The sequence below is a fragment of the Amblyraja radiata genome, chromosome 33, assembly GCF_010909765.2.
Source record: "Amblyraja radiata isolate CabotCenter1 chromosome 33, sAmbRad1.1.pri, whole genome shotgun sequence".
NCBI classification, from domain to species: Eukaryota; Metazoa; Chordata; class Chondrichthyes; order Rajiformes; family Rajidae; genus Amblyraja; species Amblyraja radiata.
Genome location: NC_045988.1, coordinates 26,329,921 through 26,337,168, shown reverse-complemented (window position 1 = coordinate 26,337,168; position 7,248 = coordinate 26,329,921).

Genomic DNA, 7,248 nt, shown 5'->3' with positions numbered 1-7,248 from the left:
GACATCGCCGGGAGTATAGCGGCCTGGCGGGAAGTATGGCGGCCTAGCCGGAAGTATAGCGACGTTGCCGGAAGTGAGGCAACCTTTCCGGAAGTGTTGCGACCTTGCCGGAATAATGGTGACCGTGCCGGAAGTGTGGCGACCTTGCCGGAAGTGTGGCGACCTTGCCGGATGAGTGCCGACCTTGCCGAAAGTGTGGCAACCTTGTCGGAAGCATGGCGACCTAGCCGGAAGTATGGCGACCTGGCCGGAAGTATGGCGATGCAGGAAATATGACGACCTTTCCAGAAGTGTTGCGACCTGACCGGAAGTACGGCGGCCTGGCCGGAAGTATGGCGACCTAGCCGAAAGTATGGCGACCTGGCCGGGATTATGGCGGCCTGACCAGAAGTACGGCGACCTTGCCGGAAGTTTGGCGACGCTGGAAATGTGACGAACTTGCCGGATGTTTGGCGACCTTTCCGGAAGTATGGCGGCCTGGCCGGAAGTATGGCGACGTTGCCGGAAGTATGGTGGCCTGGCCGGAGGTGTGGTGGCCTGGCCGGAAGTATGGCGACCTAGCCGGAAGTATGGCGACCTAGCCGGAAGTATGGCGACCTGGCCGGAAGTATGGCGATGCAGGAAATGTGGCGAACTTGCCGGAAGTTTGACGACCCTTCCGGAAGTGTGGCGACCTTGCCGGAAGTATGGCGACCTTGCCGGAAGTATGGCGGCCGGGCCGGAAGTATGGCGGCCTGACCAGAAGTACGGCGACCTTGCCATATGCGAACTGGCCGGAAGTATGGCGACCCTGCCGGAAGTATATGCGGACCTTGCCAGATGTGGTGACCTTGCCGGAGGTTTTGCGACATTGCCGTAAGTATGGCGACATTGCCGGAATTTTGGCGACATTGCTGGAAGTACGGCGACCTTGCTGGAAGCATGGAGGACTGGTCGGAAGTCTGGCGGCCTGACCAGGAGTATGGTTACCTGGCCGGAAATATAGCGACCAGGCCGGAAGTATGGCTACCTGGCCGGAAGTATGGCGGCCTAACAAGAAGTATGGCAACTTTGCCGGAAGTGTGGCGACTATTCCGCAATTGTGGCAACCTTCCCGGAAGTATGGCGACCCTGCAGGAAGTGTGGTGACCTTGCCGGAACATTGGCGACATCACCGGAAGTATGGCGACCTTGCCGGAAGAATGGCTACCTTGCCGGAAGTATGGGGAACTTGCAGGAAGAATGGCGAACTTGCCGGAAGTATGGCGGCCTGGCGGGAAGTATGGCGGCCTAGCCGGAAGCTTGGCGAATTTGCCAGAAATATGGAGATATTGCCGGAAGTATGGCGAGCTTGCTGGAAGTATGACGACCTTTCCGGAAGTGTAGCGACCTGACCGGAAGTACGGCGGCCTGACCAGAAATACGGCAATCTTGCCGGAAGTTTGGCGACCTTTCCGGAAGTGTGGCGACCTTTCCGGAAGTGTTGCGACATTGCCGGAAGTATGGCGACCGTGCCGGAAGTGTGGCGACATTGCCGGAAGTGTGGCGACCTTGCCGGTTGACTGCCGACCTTAACAAAAGTGTGGCGACCTTTCCGGAAGCTTGGTGACCTTGCCGGAAGTATGGCTATATTGCCGGATGTATGGCGTGCTTGCCGGAAGTATGACGACCTTTCCGGTAGTGTTGCGACCTGACCTGTATTACGGCGGCCTGGCCGGAAGTATGGCGACCTAGCCGGAAGTATGGCGACCTGGCCGGAAGTGTGGCGACCTGACCAGAAGTACGGCGACCTTGTTGGAAGTTTGGCGATGCAGGAAATGTGGCGAACTTGCCGGAAGTTTGGCGACCCTTCCGGAAGTGTGGCGACCATGCCGGTAGTTTGGCGACCTTACTTGCCGGAAGTATGGCGACCTGGCCGGAAGTATGGCAGCCTGACCAGAAGTATGGCGACCTGGCCGGAAGTATGGCGAACTGGCCAGAAGTATGGCGAACTAGCCGGAAATGTGGCGAACTGGCCGGAAGTATGGCGGCCTAACAAGAGGTATGGCAACTTTGCCGTAAGTGTGGCGACCTGGCCGGAAGTATGGCGGCCTAACAAGATGTATGGCAACTTTCCCGGAAGTGTGGCGACTATTCCGGAATTGTGGCGACCTTGCTGGAAGTAAGGCGACCCTGCCGGAAGTATGGCTACCTTGCAGGAAGTGTGGTGACCTTGCCGGGAAATTGGCAACATCGCCGGAAGTATGGCGACCTTGCCGGAAGAATGGCGACCTTGCCGGAAGTATGGCGAACTTGCAGGAAGAATGGCGACCTTGCCGGAAGTATGGCGACCTGGCGGGAAGTATGGCGGCCTAGCCGGAAGATTGGCGACCTTGTCGGAAATATGGCGATATTGCCGGAAGTATGGCGAGCTTGCCGGAAGTATGACGACCTTTCTGGAAGTGTTGCGACCTGACCGGTAGTACGGCGGCCTGGCCGGAAGTATGGCGACCTAGCCGGAAGTATGGCGCCCTGGCCGGAAGTATGGCGGCCTGACCAGAAGTACGGCGACCTTGCCGGAAGTTTGAGGACGCAGGAAATGTGGCGAACTTGCCGGAAGTTTGGCGACCTTTCCGGAAGTATGGCGACGTTGCCGGAAGTATGGCGGCCTGGCCGGAGGTGTGGTGACCTAGCCGGAAGTATGACGACCTGGCCGGAAGTAAGGCGGCCTGGCCAGAATTATGGCGACCATGCCGGAAGTGAGGCGACCTTGCCGGAAGTTTGGCGACCTGGCAGGAAGTATGGCGGCCTGACCAGAAGTATGGCGACCTGGCCGGAAGTATGGCGACCTGGCCATAAGTATGGCGAACTGGCCGGAATTATGGCGAACTGGCCGGAAGTATGGCGAACTAGCCGGAAGTATGGCGAAATAGCTGGAAGTATGGCAACCTAGCCGGAAGTATGGCGGCCTGGCCGGAAGTAAGGCGGCCTGGCCAGAATTATGGCGATCTGGCCGGAAGTATGGTGACCTGGCCGGAAGTATGGTGACCTGGCCGAACGTATGGCGAACTAGCCGGAAGTGATGCGACCTTGCCGGAAGTATGGCGACCATGCCGGTAGTGTGGCGACCTTGCCGGAAGTGTGGCGACCTTGTCAGATGAGTGCCGACCTTACCGAAAGTGTGGCGACCTTGCCGGAAGCTTGGCGACCTTGCCGGAAGTATGGCGATATTGCCAGATTTATGGCGAGCTTGCCGGAAGTATGTTGACCTTTCCGGAAGTGTTGCGACCTGACCGGAAGTACGGCGGCCTGTCCGGAAGTATGGCAACCTAGCCGGAAGTATGGCGACCTGGCCGGAAGTATGGCGGCCTGGCCGGAGGTGTGGCGGCCTGCCCGGAAGTGTGGCGACCTAGCCGGAAGTAGACGACCTAGCCGGATGTATGGCGACCTAGCCGGAAGTAGACGACCTAGCCGGATGTATGGCGACCTGGCCAGAAGTATGGCGACGCAGGAAATGTGGCGAACTTGCCGGAAGTTTGACGACCTTGCCGGAAGTGTGGCGAACTGGCCGGAAGTATGGTGTCGTTGCCGGAAGTGTGGTGAGATTTCCGCAAGTGTGGCGACCTTGCTGGAAGTATGGCGAACTAACCGGAAGTATGGCGACCTAGCCGGAGGTATGGCGGCCTGGCCGGAAGTATGGCGACATGGCCAGATGTATGGCGACCTAGCCGGAATATGTAGACCATGCCGGAAGTGAGGCGACCTTGCCGGAAGTTTGGCGACCTTACTTGCCGGAAGTATGGCGACCTGGCCGGGAGTATGGAGAACTGGCCGGAAGTATGGCGAACTTGCCGGAAGTATGGCGACCATACCGGAAGTGAGGCGACCTTGCAGGAATTTTGGCGACCTTACTTGCCGGAAGTATGTCGACCTGTCCGGAAGTGTGGCAGCCTGACCAGAAGTATGGCGAACAGGCCGGATGTGTGGCGACATTGCCGGAATTTCGGCGACATTGACGGAAGTACGGCAACCATGCCGGAAGAATGGCGGCCTGACCAGGAGTATGGCTACCTGGCCGGAAGTATGGCGAACTTGCAGGAAGAATGGCGACCTTGCCGGAAGTATGGCGACCTGGCGGGAAGTATGGCGGCCTAGCCGGAAGATTGGCGACCTTGTCGGAAATATGGCGATATTGCCGGAAGTATGGCGAGCTTGCCGGAAGTATGACGACCTTTCTGGAAGTGTTGCGACCTGACCGGTAGTACGGCGGCCTGGCCGGAAGTATGGCGACCTAGCCGGAAGTATGGCGCCCTGGCCGGAAGTATGGCGGCCTGACCAGAAGTACGGCGACCTTGCCGGAAGTTTGAGGACGCAGGAAATGTGGCGAACTTGCCGGAAGTTTGGCGACCTTTCCGGAAGTATGGCGACGTTGCCGGAAGTATGGCGGCCTGGCCGGAGGTGTGGTGACCTAGCCGGAAGTATGACGACCTGGCCGGAAGTAAGGCGGCCTGGCCAGAATTATGGCGACCATGCCGGAAGTGAGGCGACCTTGCCGGAAGTTTGGCGACCTGGCAGGAAGTATGGCGGCCTGACCAGAAGTATGGCGACCTGGCCGGAAGTATGGCGACCTGGCCATAAGTATGGCGAACTGGCCGGAAGTATGGCGAACTGGCCGGAAGTATGGCGAACTAGCCGGAAGTATGGCGAAATAGCTGGAAGTATGGCAACCTAGCCGGAAGTATGGCGGCCTGGCCGGAAGTAAGGCGGCCTGGCCAGAATTATGGCGATCTGGCCGGAAGTATGGTGACCTGGCCGAACGTATGGCGAACTAGCCGGAAGTGATGCGACCTTGCCGGAAGTATGGCGACCATGCCGGTAGTGTGGCGACCTTGCCGGAAGTGTGGCGACCTTGTCAGATGAGTGCCGACCTTACCGAAAGTGTGGCGACCTTGCCGGAAGCTTGGCGACCTTGCCGGAAGTATGGCGATATTGCCAGATTTATGGCGAGCTTGCCGGAAGTATGTTGACCTTTCCGGAAGTGTTGCGACCTGACCGGAAGTACGGCGGCCTGTCCGGAAGTATGGCAACCTAGCCGGAAGTATGGCGACCTGGCCGGAAGTATGGCGGCCTGGCCGGAGGTGTGGCGGCCTGCCCGGAAGTGTGGCGACCTAGCCGGAAGTAGACGACCTAGCCGGATGTATGGCGACCTAGCCGGAAGTAGACGACCTAGCCGGATGTATGGCGACCTGGCCAGAAGTATGGCGACGCAGGAAATGTGGCGAACTTGCCGGAAGTTTGACGACCTTGCCGGAAGTGTGGCGAACTGGCCGGAAGTATGGTGTCGTTGCCGGAAGTGTGGTGAGATTTCCGCAAGTGTGGCGACCTTGCTGGAAGTATGGCGAACTAACCGGAAGTATGGCGACCTAGCCGGAGGTATGGCGGCCTGGCCGGAAGTATGGCGACATGGCCAGATGTATGGCGACCTAGCCGGAATATGTCGACCATGCCGGAAGTGAGGCGACCTTGCCGGAAGTTTGGCGACCTTACTTGCCGGAAGTATGGCGACCTGGCCGGGAGTATGGAGAACTGGCCGGAAGTATGGCGAACTTGCCGGAAGTATGGCGACCATACCGGAAGTGAGGCGACCTTGCAGGAATTTTGGCGACCTTACTTGCCGGAAGTATGTCGACCTGTCCGGAAGTGTGGCAGCCTGACCAGAAGTATGGCGAACAGGCCGGATGTGTGGCGACATTGCCGGAATTTCGGCGACATTGACGGAAGTACGGCAACCATGCCGGAAGAATGGCGGCCTGACCAGGAGTATGGCTACCTGGCCGGAAATATAGCGACCTGGCCGGAAGTATGGCGACCTTGCCGGAAGTGTGTCGACCATGCCAGAAGTGAGGCGACCTTGCCGGAAGTTTGGCGACCTTACTTTCCGGAAGTATGGTGACCTGGCCGGAAGTATGGCGAACTGGCCGGAAGTATTGTGAACTAGCCGGAAGTATGGCGACCTGGCCAGAAGTAAGGCGGCCTGGCCAGAAGTATGGTGATCGGGCCAGAAATATGGCGACCTGGCCGAAAGTATGGCGACCTAACAAGAAGTATAGCGACTTTGACGGAAGTGTGGCGACTATTCTGGAATTGTGGCGACCTTGCCGGAAGTTTGGCGACATTGCCGGAAGTATGGCTACCTTGCAGGAAGTGTGGCGACCTTGCCGGAATATTGGCGACATCGCCGGAAGTAAGGCAACATTGCCGGAAGTATGGCGAGCTTGTCGGAAGTATGGCGACCTAGCCGGAAGTAGGCGACCTGGCCGGAAGTATGGCGGCCTGACCAGAAGTACAGCGACCTTGCCGGAAGTTTGGCGACCTTTCCGGAAGTGTGGCGACCTTTCCGGAAGTGTGGCGAACTGGCCGGAACTATGATGACCTTGCTGGAAGTATAGCGGCCTGACCAGAAGTACGGCGACCTTGCCGGAAGTTTGGCGACCTTTTCGGCAGTGTGGCGACCTTTCCGGAAGTGTGGCGAACTGGCCAGAAGTATGGTGACCTTGCCGGAAGTATGGCGGCCTGGCCGGAAGTATGGTGACGTTACCGAAAGTATGGCGGCCGGACCGGAAGTATGGCAATCTAGCCGGAAGTATGGCGACCTAGCCGGAAGTCTGGCGGCCTAGCCGGAGGTATGGCAACCTTGCAAGCAATGTTGCGAACTTGCCGGACGTTTGGTGACCTTTCCGGAAGTATGGCGACCTAGCCGGAAGTATGGCGACCTAGCCGGAAGTATGGCAGCCTAACAAGAAATATGGCGACATTGCCGGAAGTATGGCAGCCTAACAAGAAATATGGCGACATTGCCGGAAGTGTGGTGACTATAACGGAATTGTGGCGACCTTGCCGTAAGTTTGGCGACATTGCCGGAAGTATGGCGAACTTGTAGGAAGCATGGCGACCATGCCGGAAGTATGGCGGCCTGGCCGGAAGTATGGTGGCCTGACCAGAAGTACGGCGAACTTGCCGGAAGTTTGGCGACCTTGCCGGAAGTGTGGCGACCTTGCCGGATGAATGCCGACCTTGCCGGAAATAAGGCGATATTGCCGGAAGTATGGCGAGCTTGCCGGTAGTATGACGACTTTTCTGGAAGTGTTGCGACCTGACCGGAAGTACGGCGGCCTGCCCGGAAGTATGGCGACCTAGCCGGAAGTATGGCGACCTGGCCGGAAGTATGGCGGCCTGACCAGAAGTACGGCAACCTTGCCGGAAGTTTGGTGACCTTTCCGGAAGTGTGGC